Genomic DNA, 16,788 nt, shown 5'->3' on the forward strand with positions numbered 1-16,788 from the left:
CTCATTATTGCCCTTACCTAACTACTACCGACATAATCCCTCAAGAATCATACCTCTCAACTACTTTATCATCTTACAGTCATAGTTAATCACCCAAAAACCTATCACAGACCTTTACTTCCTACCTAAGCCTTACAACTATACTAACAAATTAATCTTCCACTATCTAAACAACTCACCAGTACTGGAACATTACTGCTAAACAGCATACTACTACTAATTCTCTTAACAGCTTCTTACTTAACAACATATTCCCACCTATGTCCCTCCAAGCAAACCACAAAATCACATCCATCAACCCCCCCACACTCATTCATACCACTCACCTAGAAATATCACCAACTATCCTAAACACTACTTTCTTTGACCACATAAATCATAAAATCCTCCCTCTTAAAAGAGCTACAAAAAGATATACAACCAAATCCAGGTCCAAACTACATGCCCTCAGTCCACCATCAACTCCAAAATGTACTTAACTTACCTCATAAAAGATCAGACTTACTCTTTTTAAATCTAAATCTCAGAAGTGCTGTTAATAAGGTTCAAGAATCGCATTCCACCCTCTCCCACTACTCTCCAGATTTAGTCATGTTAACAGATACTTGGCTGATCACCATTCCAGGCTATAACATAATTATGACAGATAGAAAGGAGAACAGAGGTGGAGAAGTAGCCATATTATTCAAAAATAATCTTATTGTGCAACCTATAAGTCTCAGTATAACAAATTTAAGTAATAATTTGATACTGAACAAACTCCAAATCAACCGGAATAAACACAAAACCATTATAGAAACCTATATCCTACCAAGTAATAATATTCCCACAATACAATACAACCTGCAAAACATTTCTAATGCCACTACCCAAGAAACTATTATTATGGGAGATTTCAATACTGACCGGGCAACCTGTAATTCAGAAAACCCACAATCATATAATTCTCTGCTGTTTCAAATAAATTTTCCAGTATCCTACCAGAATAGCCAAAAAAATATCCCATTCTAGACTGGACACTGACAAAGAATCCCTCCCTTTACCAAATCACCGGCTGTCTACTCGACAGTCTCAGTGACCCCATGCCAACCAACCTCATCAGACAACATATGAATCCTATTAAAAATGCCATTTATCACCAAATCTGTAATAAGAAAATGTTCAACCTCCAAGATCTAATAAACACGCTAAAACAGTGCAACTGGACTCCCCTTAAGAACCTGCCCCTTGATGCCACCACAGAATATTACAACAACACTTTCCTTAATATCATTAATATTATGGCACCTCCTAAGACAGTACATGCTAAGGTAAATTACACACCATGGCTAACTAATGAAACAAGAACCCTCCTTAAACTAAGGGACAAGACTTGGAAATTCTGTATTACTACCAAAACTCAAGCCGACCATATCACTTATCAACAAATCAGGAATGAGTTAAACACCAAATCAAACAAGACAAAAAAATGACTACACTAATCTACAATGGAAACACCAAAAAGATTCACAGAAATTCTGGAGTACAATCAAAAAATCCTTCATCCTGGACAAAATTTCAACCCCTCTCCTTTAGCTACCAGACAGCTTAGGTACCACCACCAAACAATTTATTAAGTATTTCACTGAAAGTATTCTATCCTTAACCAAAATTAACCCATCCTGTCAAGCAACGACACCTAGACCAACTAACAATAATAGTAATACTTTCTCATTCCAATACATCTCCACAAGTACAGTAGAACTACTATTAAAGAAACTTAAACCTACCACTATAGCAGCTGATAACTTACCAGCCAAATGTCTAAAAGTAGCAGCCAAAGCCATTTCCTATCCCATATTAATACTTATTACTCACTCCATAGCCTAAGAGTATGTCCGATCTATTTGGAAAACATCACACATTATACCCTTACAAAAAGGTGGAAATTCAACTGAACTCAAAAATTATAGACCTATCACCATTCTCCCCCCCACTATCTAGACTTCTAGAATGATGCATCCATTCTCAACTTCTGCAATATCTCAACCAATAATCTATTCATCAAAACACAACATGGCTTCAGACCCTATCCTAGTACCACAACCGCCCTTCTCAGCTTTACCAACACCATCAATCAATTCAGAAACGAAGGAAAACAGTATCATCAGTCTTTCTAGATATGTCTAAGGCCTTTGATACAGTTCCCATCACTAACTACTGACTGTTCTCACCAACCTTAACCGCAGCCCCTCTGCCCTTACATGGCTCCAAATGTACCTAACAGGACATCAACTAGCAGTAAAATGGCTCCAAGATCTATCCCACTACTTCCAGTCACACTAGGAACCACAGGGATCCATATTTGTCTGCTTCTTTTCAGTATATTTACTAATAACCTCAACACTGCCACTCCCCAGCTTCCATAATCCAATACGCAGATGATTCTACACTTACATGTCCAACAATTACCATACAACAGCTTCAAGACAAAATACAAAAGTCCTTCACTGAAATTGAATTATGGCTAACAAACTCACAGCTCATACTTAACCCTAATAAAATTAAATTCATGATCTTTCAACCCACCAGACCCTCAAACCCCCCATCCACCTTTCACATTACTGATAGTAATAATACAATAATTACACCTGATTCACAAACAAAGCTACTAGGACTCATAATTGATAATGAGATGAGTTTTGAGCTACACAAAACATAAACAATTAAGAGGATACACAAAAAAATGGGAACACTATACAGGAACAAAAGATTTCTTACAGAAACTACTAGGGTAGCATTAACCAGAACCTAGCTCCTGTTAATACTCCTCTATGCCTCTTCCATACTTATCTGTTTTAAAAAAAAACAGACAAACTAGAAACATGCTATAACAAAATAGTTAAATTTGCAACAGACTCTATACATAGGACACACCACTGTCACACTTAAAAAAAACTCTCTTTCCTGGTTAGAACAGAAATCTTAACTTACACTCAGTTAGCCACAGCTCATAAACTACTTTATCAGTCTGAAAAAACTCCAGCTCTCCTAAATATTATACAGCCTTACTCCAAGAATTGTACTCTTCGCTAAACAAATAAATCACTGCTACAAATCACAAAATCTACAAACACTGCAGGTGTTTCCCTATATTTCTCTCAAGTAGCAAAAGCCTGGAACTCACTTCCTCTTCCTATTAGAACCAACCACAACCCTACTCAATTTAAAAAAATGCTCAAAAATTATTTAACCAACTCATGGCTTTGCTCACGTAACAGTTCATACCAAGTAAGTCACCTACTACTTTTCTCTCCAACTCACAAAACAAACATATGAACCCCTAATCTTTTATCTTTCCCCTCACCCTACCTATCCATCATCAAGCTTAGCTAGTAGGTCCTGCTCCTTTTAACAGTAGCTGTTTCACCAATGTCTCTCCCTTCCCAATGACTTCTTCACCACCCCTTCCAACTTATTTCACCTTTGTTTCTCTACTCTATTATTACTGAATACAAACTGACTTAACTTATTTTCACTAACTTTCCCTCAATTGTCCTAACAGTAAACATACAATTCTACTCTTATACCAACTGGAATACTTTCATACAATTTGTTGCTCGGGATTCTAACATACACCCTATAGCTTAGCTTGCATTTTAGATCGACCAGCTGTAATATTGTTAGATCATACAAACTACACTTATTTCTATCTATCTTACTATTTTTGTATAATTACTTTTGTGGCATGTCTCTCTCATTGTATAAAAAGCAACTCTATTGCATGTTTTGTATCTAATCTTATTAATTTCTCCAAATCTTTTGGGTTTCTAATACCATGATGGGAATGGACCCCATTCCTAAGTCAAAGTATGATTAAAGTTTATGAAATTAGTATTGTTTCAATCTAATGCCAGACAGAAGTGCTCTTTGCAGCACATGCAATGTGCCCATTAATGACTCCTCCTTCAATTTGTACGGAGTTACACGTATTAATAAAATATCTAAATACAAGTGTAGATTCTTTTTTATAAGACCAGTTGCTCCTACAACTACTGGAATTGTTTGGGTATCTTTTTTCCACATTGCTCTTAATCCTACCTGCAAATCCTGATATTTAATGACTTTGTGTGTCTCTTTATGCAAGACACTATAGTCACTAGGTGTAGCGATTTGAATGATCAATGCTGCTTTTGTTTTCTTTTCATGCACCACTATATCTTGTTTTCTTACATTTGTCTATGGAACTGTTGGTAATGGGTGATCCCATATGATATAGACTTCATCACTTTCTATGACGCTTTGTGGCTCATGTTTCCAGTGTTTATCAGCTACTTCAATATTATAATGTTTGCAAAATCCCTATTGCAACAGTCTTGCCACATTATTATGTCTTTCAGTATACAGTCCTTCTGCCATTAGTATGTCACAACAAGCAACAACGTGTGCAACTGTTTCCAATTCTGTTTTACAAAACCTACATTTGTCCGCATCTCCCACATGTTCAATGGACTTTGTAAACAAATGTGTATGTAGTCCACTGTCTTGGGCTGCCATAATTAACCTTTCATCTTTTGGTTTGAATTTGCCTCTCATTAACCATTCCTGCTTTCAATCCTGATCAACATGTGGCTGTTCCAAGAGTTTTCTATACTTGCAACTATATTTATGCATTTTCCACATTTCTTGCCTTCTCATATGATCCTTCACCTTATATTCTTTATTTTATTTTTTGGCACATTCAGTTGCTACCTGATTTTAATCTACCTCTGGTTTGATTTCCATTTCTGCTTGTTGCCAATATGCTTCTGCTAGACTAAGAAGGGAAATCATCTTACATTTAGTCTCCTAATGTTTCAAAACTTTCACTATGTTTGGGTCTTGTGAGGTCTGTAGATATGTATGCAGTCCCAAAATTGCACATCTATACATGTAATCAATTTCAAGGAGGCCCATACCTTCTTCAGAACAGGGAATATATAATGTTGGTATGCACTGATTTTTATAAATCATTTGATGAGCATGAAGCATCCTTCTTGTTTTCCTGTCTAATATATCCAACACCTTTTGGGGCCAGTCAAGCACTCCAAAACTGTAAGTTAGGACAAGAAGAGCAAATTGGTTTATAGCTTGAACTTTGTTCCTAGATGTCAATGTTGTTTTCAGGATTAATTTAAGTTTTCTAAAATATTCCTTACTGAGTTGTATTCATATTTGTTCATGCTTTATTGTTGATCCTTCATCAACTCCCAAATATTTATACACTCCCTCTTTCATAAGTTCTTTTATATCACATTCTTCTCCCAAACTGATGTTTTCTTCTTTTTTTTTGGTGGTGTTTCAATTCCTTTTGCCTTGTTTCCAAATTCTCTATAAAACTTTTTTTGGGTCATCAATAAATTGCTTATTTTGTACTTTTCCTTTATATTTATCTGTATATCTCCTAGGTTTTCTGCCTGTGATTATATTTTTAGTTTATTATTTGAGATATTACATGATCAATCCTGATCCATTATAATACTGCACATTGCTTTTATCACATCCATCTTTCCAAGTATTTTTGTTGCTCTGTTATCCCTTCAATTCTCTTCTAACAGTGACGCATCTTGTCTTAACTGCTTTATAGTTTTCTCTTTTCAATACTTCCATGATGGCATTTGATTTCTCCCCATCCTTTCCCTTACTACCCTGTGTTCATGAGGTATGACTTTATCTGCTTTTAATTTGCCTGCACAGTCATGTATTCTATTTACTTCTGTTATATTGCATGAATCTCTGGCAGTGCTCATTAATGTGTTCATTTGTTTTATCAGACTTCTAACTTTTTGGGATTTATTGACCTTCTGCAGTCTATTTCTTTCATTGATCTTAATATATGTAGCCATCTCTATTAAATCAAGTAGCTCTTCTCTTAGATCGTTTTCGTCTAAACTGAGGGCACATTCTTTGTACGCTATTTCCTGCAGGCATTCTATAGAAAGTTCCTGAGCTTCTTCCTGTGCCACGTTCTCTTCAGTTTCACCTTGTGTCATCTGTTGTTCTTTCATAGGGGAAGTCACTGCCCTACCACTCCATGGGACTGACTGTGTTAGAGTTGCCACAGTTACTTGTTCTTTCCCTTGCTGTAAAGCTCCAACTGAACTGAACCTTTATACTGGTTTCCTATGGGAGGCTCCAAAGTATCTTTTATGTCAACTGATTAGATGCTTCCTGCTCCACTGGTTTCTCCTTAATTTTGGTATCCATTGCTCTATCCTGTTGTGTTGCTATCAGAGTTAAATTATCTAATCTAAATCCTTCTCTTTTCAGTATTCCATAACCTCAGTTTCTATTTCTTTAACTTCTCTATTACTAATCCTCTTTTCTACTTTTCCTCTCTGCTTTCTTATTTTTTGTATTGTAAAATTTCCATATTTGGATGTCTTTGCCTGTATTTCTCTTCAATTATCTTTGGTACTACTCTTTTTTCATTTATTAGTTTTGCTTTCTCCTTTGCATAAATATTGCACCATATTAAATCTCTTTTTCTTTCCCATGTCCATATTTCTTCTTCAGATGTCTCCTGCTTGCCTTGTTTCTCCTTACTTTGGGGACTAGTTGTTCCATCATGCTTTAATACAACCTGTGTTAGACTTTCTACGCTGAATCTTTCACTGTGCAAAAATTCCATAACTTCAGCTTCTATTTTTTTTAACTTCTACTTGACTAATCATCTGTTCTACACCCCCACTTTGTGATCTTACTTTTTATTGTGAAAATTTTCATATCTGGATGCCTTTGCCTACATTTCTCTTTGAATATCTTTGAGGCTGCCTTTTTTGTGTTGATTAATTTGGATTTCTCAATTACATAAATATTGCACCATATCATATCTTTCTTTCCCATGTCCAGATTTCCTTTTCATACCCTTCAAACATCTCTAAATTTTGCTCTTTAAATTTTCACACTTCCTCAGTCACTTCCTTTTCCAAATGGCACAAGGTTTCTTGGTCTATATAATGTTTTTCAAGAATCTGTTGTATTAACAAACACATTTTTTTTTGAAACTTCTGACAGTTTTTCTTGTGGAAATATTTTTCTTTCCTCTAATTTCTCTCAATCTTTTTCTACATCTTATGTCTGGAAATTCTGGGGTTCTTGCATAATAGCAACAATATATAATTTCTTTCATAAGAAAGAAATAGTCAATAGTCCACTCCATTGTCTGCATGACTCTTTTTTTGGCCTATCAGTTTTTAAGATTTTTGTGGACTGCTACTTCCTTCTACAATGGGGGGAGGGGCATCCTCCCCCTTGGTCTGGCCTAGCCCCATTGTAGGAATATTTCTATGTCTTGATGATGCTACACTGTCATTGTTTTCTAGTCCTGGTACCAGTGAGCCTACCAGGATTGTGCATTTTTTATCCCGGGACTTGTGCACCCAGCTATCTTCTTTATTTTTTAACCTACTTCTGTCCATGGTATATGCTATATAAAAAAAGTCTATATATCAGCGTCATCTTGGAGGGATTTTGTGAAAAACAGGGTCCACCATTGTGAAGGTACTCATCAAGATTTCAGGATGAATTCAGTTCCAGCAATACTTCTGTCCTTCTGCTAATTTTATCATCACTCAATTCAAACCCCAAATCTTACTATGTGAGCTTTTGCATGTAATGTTTTGTATGTGATGTTAGTATGTGGAGCTTTTCTGCCGGTGCCTCTACTGAAAATGGGTCTCTGTCCAATCAGGCTTTCCCAGTAAACAAATTTAAATGGGGGAAGAAGGATGAATTTGTAGCAAACTTGGCAATTTTGTTTTAGCAGCTTTCAAGTTTGTTTTTTGTGGAAGGTTGTAATTAATTAGAATGTGTGCTCCATAGAGTAGGGAGGGCAAAAGGTAGGTTCTGGCTTGAGTAATTTTGGTGGGTGTGCTCAGAAAATGATTGTTTCTGTGTAGCATGTATAGTTTGTGGTGGATTTTCTTGATACTGCATTGGATGTGGAGGTCAAATTTAAGACCATCATCTATTATAACTCATAATAATTTGGTATGGTGAAGTAACTTGATTTCAATGCCATTTGCTGAAAAGATTTTGAAAGATGCTTTGTTAGGGTGTGAGTTTTTGGGGTAAAGAGGAGGAGTTTGTTTTTTGGGGGGATGAGTAGGAGTTATGCCATTGTAAACTAGGTTTCAATGGAGATGACAGCTTGTTGAGTGATTTCTTGGAGGTGAGTTAAAGTGTTTGAAGAGCAGATGAATGATGGTAGAGTCATCTGCATATTGAATCCAGGTGTCTTCAGAAGATGATGAATGTAGCTTATTGAACAGTAGAGGGCCAAGGATGGATCCTTGAGGGACTCTTGTGGAAGTGGGATGTTATGTAGAGATGGATCCTTACCATTTTACAGCTTGTTACCTGTTGGCAAGGTAAGTAGAGAATCAATGAACAGATGAAGATGCTAGACCAGGTTGGAGAGTTGATTGGGGGTTTTACTGTGAGAGACAACGTGAAAGACTTTTGATAGATCTAGAAATACTGCAGATAGAAGTTTAATAGAGTTGCGAGCCATAATGACATCTTTGTAAATTATAGTAATGCAGTAGAGGTGGTGTAGACTGGCCAAAATCCATGTTCTGTATTGGTGATTAGCTTATTTAAGAGATAGTGGAGAAATTGCTGATGGATACATCCTTTAAGGATTTTAGAAAGGGGAGACAGGATGGCTATGGGATGGAAATTTGAAATGTCAGTGGAATTACCTCCTTTATGTAATGGGGTGATGTATGCCATTTTCTACAAGTTAGGGACACAGGATTTTGTTATTGATCTAGTAATAAGAATGGTGATTGGGTATGCATCTGCAGCTAGATTTAGGTATTCTTGGAGAAGAGGGTCAGCTAAAGAGGAACACGGTTTTAGTTTATGTAAAAACATTTTTTATGAGAGTTATAGAAACTGGTTGAAAGGTAAAGTGGGTGGAGTTGTCTGCATGTGTATTGGAGAGGTTGCTGATAGGTGAGTTTTGTAAAGGAAGTGTGGTTGGGTCCAAGGTAGGGGAAGTTAGCTGTGTGGAAGTGGGTGTGTTAGGTGAGTTTGAGGTTAAGTTGGCTATGCATTCTATGAAGAATGTATTGAAATAGGTAGCTGTTTGAAGAGGGGAAATACATAAGTATGGGCTGGAATTCTTTTTTGTACTTGGGCTAATTTGAGAGTATAAGGAGGAACAGGATTTTTTAGGTTTGTTTTTATGGCTATTTTGTAGGTGAGTATAATAAGACTTTTTATCACTATTAATTTGTTTCTTGACTTGGTTTCGTAGTTGTCCGAATAGTTGCCATTTTTTGTCATTTTTATTGTTTTGACATTTAATACATGCTTTGTCCCTGTCTTTCATAAGGAGTTTACATTGGTTGGTCAGCCATGGGGTATGGCTGTTTTAAATTTTTTTTATATGCTCTGGGGCTAATGTGTTAAGATTATTTAGAAAGAAGTTGAGTGAATCCAAAGAGGTGTATGCTGTTGATCACTGAATTTGCAGATAAAGACTGCCAGACAATGTTTACATCACACAGGGGGATAAATTTCATTTGTGATTGTATCTGTTATGCAAGACAGTATGTTTTCAAGTACTGTATTGTTCTGTCTTGGGGGACATTAGGAATTAGATTAGAATTTCTGTTTTTTCCAAAAGCTGGGAATGTGCCTGTATAAAGAGTTACTGTGAGCATATTTGGAAAGATAATAGCTATTCCACCTGTTTTTTTATGTTTTCTATTGAGCCTAGTAATATAACCGGGGAGAGTAATATTTCAGCATCTCTTATTTCAGGCTTCAGCCATGTTTTGGTTGTGTCTAGGACATCTGGATTGTGTTGGGTCATCCAGGCATGAAAATCTATGATATTGTTGCATATGTTTTTAATGTTTAGAGTGACTATTTAGATATACAGGTTGACAGTGGCTTTAACTTTGACCAACATGTATCCACAGTGGTGAGGAAGCATTCTACAGTGCTCACCTCATAAGTAAAGGCATAGCATCCAGATCAAAGCAGGTTATAATGGTACTGTACTTGTCCTTCATCAGACCAATAATAGAGTATAATGCTCCCTTTTGTATGCACCTCACTAGACACCTGCAGCAATTGGAGAGACCTCAGAGATTTCTCACCAAGAAAATTCAAGGTCTTCAGGGCATGTCCTACATGGACAGACTGAAATCAGTATCACTGTACTCAGTATCACACAGTCTGCTTAGAGGAGACTTGCGCCTTGCCTACAGAGCAGTCTTGGACCCCTCCTTAATGGAACTGCTACACATCCGCAAGTCACATGGGACAAGACTCACCCGATCAAAGGATCTAAACCTAGTTTGCAACATAAACAGGACTTGCTGGAGAGACAGACTTGTCTCCCAGAGGTTGCAACTCCTCTGGAACAAACTACCGATTCACATTAGGGAGAGCTCATCTATGATCCTTTTTAAGTGCATCTTGGACAACTGGATGGGAAACTACAAATTTACCCCAGGGGTTTTACCTGTGTCCCTCCTTGACAAGGGCAGTAGGTGCTGATCATACACAGCACAAATACCGACTGTTTGGACTATAAGGAAACAAGGGTATAACTTGGCTAGGCTTGTAACCTCCTATGAACATATGAGCCTATAATGCTATAGTAGCTGGAGAAACAACTGAGGGGAGGACCAATCAGGTCCTTATAATGGAATGCAGTTACCCCTTGCCAGTTCTTTACAACCAAGAACAATCAGTGAGGTAGAATGTTTATGGATACAAAGACAAGGTCTTTGAACTCTAAATACATGACTTGAGTCACAACACTTAACTTTATGGTTAGGGCTTTTTATTGCCTTTCCAGGGATTTTTTACACTACTAGAGTAAAACATGCTTAAATGTTCATTTAGCTTTACCTTCAGCAGTAAAAGGCCAGCAGATTCAACATTACTATACAGAACATAGTAATGCATTAGTGAGGGATAAACATACTAATGCATTAGTGAGGGAAAACAATTCCATTTTAATTTGATTCTTGGAAATGGCCTTACATAGATTTTAACTCAAGTTATTGTTTCTTTTCAACTTTTGCAACTGCAGGTGAAATTCAGCTGTACATGTGCCTTTGCTAGTGAGATAAGTTAACTTTTTCAGCAGCAATTGTCAGACTTACTGTGTGCTCAGTACAATTACTATAGAGTGAAGCAGCTGAATGGAGAGGAGAACACTTGGCTCATGGGGCAGAGTAGCAGAAGTGAATTTACTCAATCACATCAAATAAGTTCAAATCCAAAGATGTTGGCAAAGACTTAAATGTACACTTAAATGTATTCCTGTCAAAAAAGTTTTATAAACAATATGATGCGCAAATCACAATTTAAATATAAAAGTCATTTAAAATGCTATCAGTGTATTTAATGACTTCAAATATTTATAGCTCCAAGGAAAAAAATGTAAACAACAGCAAGTATCCCTTTCAAAACTTTCAAAAGAAGCTTTTAAACAATGGAAATAATAGCAGTGAATTAAACATGGTTCTGGCAGTGCAAAACAATGACAGGAACTGCTCTAGAATGGCCTTAGTACAGAAACTCAGTTAAACAATCAGAAATCACCATAAAACACTTTTTAAAAACTTCAGAAACTCAGAAAAAGCATAAGATAAACATTATACAAGTCTTTTACTGTAAGATAAATATCACTAAAAGTACATTCACATTTTTGTGACAAAAGTACAACAAATCAGCAAAATACACTATTCAAGCATTGACAGAAAAAGGCAGAGGAAGAAATAAAACAAAAACTGTTTTCTTATCTAAGCTGTGAAGCTATCACCCATAGACAACAGCAGTGTCGCAACAGACCTTTCTTTGGCCCTTTCAGTTTTTAATGCCACGGTCTTGTCTGTGGGTTTGAAGGGCTATCCTGGTCCTACCAGGTGATTGGTCCTTTACACTCACTGCAGACAATGTGAGGAGTTTTAAGCTTTGTAGACTGCCAGGGAGATTAGAAGGGCACTACTACCCATATGCCAGTAAGGCAGTGTGTTTGTTGAACATCTTATATTTTGGATGTAAAATATTTCCTCCAACAATAATTAAGTATGCTACAGCAACTTAAAAACATTAGGCAGTAGAACTATAAAAAATGTTATACTAGCAAACAAGCAAATATGAAACAATTTTACAGATAACACATTTATTGTCTATGTGCAATAATGAACTCTAGTGTGGATGAACCTTCCAGTAGTGTAGTGGCCCTCCACCCCCATTCTTCGTGTTTCGCAACATCCCAGGATGGCTATTATTTCCTCAATAACATGGCTCTCACTTGAAATGTTACGGCTCAGACTGCCAAGTCCTTAACACAGGAAAAACAAGACCAAAAGCAAAAGAAATGTTACTGTTCTACTTTAAACTACTCTTTTGAAAGTTGGCAACTTCACTGCACACCCTGATGGTGGGGGGCAAGTCTCCCATGCCCCCTGAACTTATATATTCTAAGTATTAGATCACCATACCTCAGAGACAAGAAAATATTCAGATAAATATCAATCTTAGACATTAAAAAACAGACTTACATATATTATCATTCAGTCTTTAAGCTTTAAGACTCTGCAGTCCGAGTTCCAGCATTTTAAATGGTTATATAATAACATCTACACTGCCAGGCTTTATTGCTTGCTTTAAAGGCAGCAAGAGTTGAGGGCCCACTTCAGTCAACAAGCTAGAAAGGTCTGCAAATAAGGATCTTAGTAACTGAAGGCCCAAATTCCGAATACTTTTTTTTTTTAAATAAGAAACATCTTTATTAAATTATCACGTATGACATAAGCAATCACACATTTATAATAACGAAAACAAACCATATCAACATAATTTTAGTCACAAACACTATACATCAATTGCAATCAATCCAGCCATTGTCAGTCAAACATTACATTGCTCATTCAAATCCTGCCTTCTTTTAAACCTCATTCCTCCTCTGCATGTATTATTCCCACAATTCCCATTTTTTCTATTTAATTTGCTCCTACCCTTTTCTAAAGATTACAATTCCAGTTGTTTTATCTCTGGTACTACATTCACTACTTTTAGTTCGGCTGGTTTAGACTTTGATTTCCATTTTCTAATAATTGCTTTTTTGGCAGCCACCATTATTAGACTCAGCATGCCCTTGCTATGTCTAGGCAATTCCGAGTCTTTGTCATAGCTTACAAATAAAATCATTTTCTTAGTTACACCAATTTGCACACCCAGTATCTCTGACAGAGCAGTCTACAGGGAATCTTTAAAGTCTGCCAACTCATTACACTCCCAGAAAATATGCTCCCAGTTACCTCTTTCTTCACTATCACACCTCCAACATTTGCTTTCTACACGAGGAAAAATTCTTTGCAGTCTGCTTGGAGTATAAAAATGCCTATGTTAATACTTCCATGCAAAGATCCTAAATCTTCTAGACATACATTTATTTATCCCCATTGTTTCTTTCTAAATTGTTTATCTAGTCTCTCTTCCTAATCCTGTATAATCTCCTCTGATTAATTATTATAGTTATTGTGCAATATTTTATATGCCTACTAAGTATTACTTTTTTAGCAGCAGTTTCTGTTCTAGATTTTACTAAAATCTCTGCCAGTGCTGGTCTTTCACTTACAAACCCCTATTTCTTTCTCTTTGCTTGTATTCTGATATCAATCCTTGATAGAGAAGACAATTTCTAGTCTGTAGTCAAAATAAATTCTTGGGCTCTTCCATTTTATTACCTTTCCCTTTCCAACTTCTTGTTCCCAATACCTTGTTTTTTTGCCAGTTTTCTTCAATAAAGTCTGGCTCCCTCTTGTCTATTGTCTGTATCCCTAATTGCAGTTGTCCCTGTCAGCAGAATCTCCTTTCTCCATGCCCGTGTTGGTTTAGTTCTTAGAATACCTTCTGCTACTATACGAATATAACATTCTGTATGGTTATTCTTTTTCTCCTTATGGATTTGGATCCATAATCCCATTTTCTCCTTGTTTCTTGAGCTCTGCCCCCCCCCCCATTTTATCTTCATCCCTTTCTACTTTGAATTATAGGTTTCTGCTTCAGCTATGTATAGGAGCCTTAACTGTGTAGCTCTGAAATACCCCTTCAGATCGGGTAATCCCAGACTGCCTTTTCTATTGGAAGAATCAGCTTATCCCACTTGACTCTTGCTGTTTTCCCCTCCCAGATAAAATCCTTCAGCTCTTTATTAATTGTTATCCACAACTTCTCCTCTAGTTGATAAAAATATACCTGACCTATGTATAAAACTAGTGGAGCTAAAAACATTTTAACTGCTGTATCTTGCTATTCATATCCATATAACTGAGATTCTAATTTCTCAGTTTTTGTATTATCTTTTTAGTCTCTTCATATAAATAGCTGCCACACCAGAAAATCCTTTTTAATCTATACTCCTAAGTACTTCATTTTATCATGTCCCCATAAAGATGGATACTACTGAACCAATTCATGTGTGGGTCATAATTTACAGCTACTGCCTTTGTTTTGGCTTCATTGATTTTGTATCCTGAAAAGATATGAAATGGCCTCAGAATGTTCCACAAGACTGAAATGTCCTTTTCAGGTTTTATTAGTTATAAAATAATATCATCTCTACGTAGAGCCAGCTTTTCTTAAATACCATATCTTTTATATCCTTGAATTTCTGAGTCCCTTATTTTGCCAATGGTTCTAAATATAACGCAAACAACAAAGGGGAAAGAGGACACCTCTGTCTGTTACCTCCAATCAAAAATAAATTATCATAGGGGAACCCACTCAGTTTCATTTTCACCAATGATTTCTCATATATCCTTGTTATCAAACTTATAATTTTATCAGGGAATGCAAATGCTTCCATTGCACCGTTCATAAACTCCCAGCTTACTCTATCAAATGCTTTCTCTGCATCAAGACCCACCATCAGCAGTGGTAATTTCTTATATTCTGCTTCCCTCTGGATCGTCAATGTTTTGTTAATTTTGTCAAATGTTTGCATCTCCTCCACAAAACACATTGATCTATCAGTTTTGGCATCACATTTGCCATTCTTTTAGCAATTATGGACATAAACACTGTATCAGTCATAGTTTAGGATTGAAATGGGCCTGCATAAACCCAGATCTGATGAGTCTTTACCCTCTTTAGATTTTACAGCCACCACCACTTTCTTCCAGAATGTTGGTGCTTCTCCTCCTCTTAAATAATGTTAAAACACAACCTTCCAGATCTTTATCATTTTCCCTTCCCTCTTCCAAATTTCTACAGGAATACTATCTATTCCTGGGGACTTTCCTGTGGATTGGTTATAAATTACCATTTTTATCTCATATCCTCTTATCCTGTTAGTTATTGAGCCTTATCTATCTTTAACCTTGGCATATTTAATTCTTCCATAAACATTTCCATTTGTACCTTTTGTTGATTTCCATATTTTTCTGTTTTATGCAGACTTTCATAACATTTCTGAAGTATTTCTAGTACCTCTACAGTACTTCTTATTATCGGCTCCCTAAGCATGGGGACAACCCTTTCTACTTTCTATTGCCTGAATCATTGTGCTAAAAGTTTTTGTGCTCTAGAGTTATTATCAAAAACCTGTTGCTTAACAGCAATATTTCTAAACTTATGTATACTATCAAGGTAATCCCTTATTTTCTGTTTAGCATTCTGCAATTGCTCCTCTTCTTGTTTTGTGAGTTTCCTCCTCTTCTGCAATACTTTAATATTTGTTATTCCCTCTAAATAATTTTTTGCTACTTCTTAACCATCTGTTTATTTTATGTCCACCCTATTTTTAATCCCCACTTTAATTCATCCCACTGCCTAGCTATATTTTCAGATGAAATTTCCATATTCTCTAATAACATTCCTTAAATTCTGCTCTTTTCAAAACCACCAATGTCTCATTTTTATTTCATTATCCTGCATTTTTATTTTAGTTATTATTGGCATGTGATCAGAAATAGTTAATGGATGCATATCAAAACTTTCAATTAAATGCACACCCTCCTGTAAAATGTAAGTTCTGTCGGGTCTAGCCCAGTTTCTGTATCTTGGGGAATAATATTTAAATTCACTCCAAACTCCTACTACTGAATTCATATCTTCCATGCCAAATATTTCCATAATTTTCTTCAAAAATCTACCTGCCTTTCTTATATTTTCCCTTCTGGAACTCCCAGACACATCTTCACTGCTGCAAATCAAATTCCAGTATCCACCTTAAGTAATATTCTCCTGCTAAAAGCTGATTATTTTTCAAAGGATTTTCTTAAGTTCCGTTATAGCACTTTTAGGTGGAATATAAATACATGCTAGTATAATCCTCCTCCCTTGCAAGTAGCCCCTTAGTACTACAAATCTATCGTTATCATTTTTGTCCTCTTCTTTCACTATTGGAGCTCCTCTTGCAAATTAATATAAGTACTCCTCTTTTCTTTTGTCCCAGGTATTCTATTGAATAGGCATACTGAAAACCTTTCTTTATCAAATTCACATATCCTTTCCTTTCCAAATGTGTCTCCTGTAGCATATTTATTTGCACTCTACATTTTTATGTAGATCACTACTTTTTTTTTCTTTGTATATAGATGTAAGACCATTTACATTTAAAGCTGGTCATTATGTTGAAAAGTCATTATTCCCACCTTTTATATAACAGCTTTTTTGTTAAGTATCTAGTGCCAGCTTTTGTGCTACGTGCATACACTAATGTTTGGCAGATTGATCTTTTATACAGTTGTTTCTTGTCATATCCATTTGAGCCTATGTCACATCTTA

This window comes from Protopterus annectens, chromosome 16.part0 (genome assembly GCF_019279795.1).
Source record: "Protopterus annectens isolate FY-2018-M chromosome 16.part0, PAN1.0, whole genome shotgun sequence".
Classification (NCBI taxonomy): Eukaryota; Metazoa; Chordata; order Ceratodontiformes; family Protopteridae; genus Protopterus; species Protopterus annectens.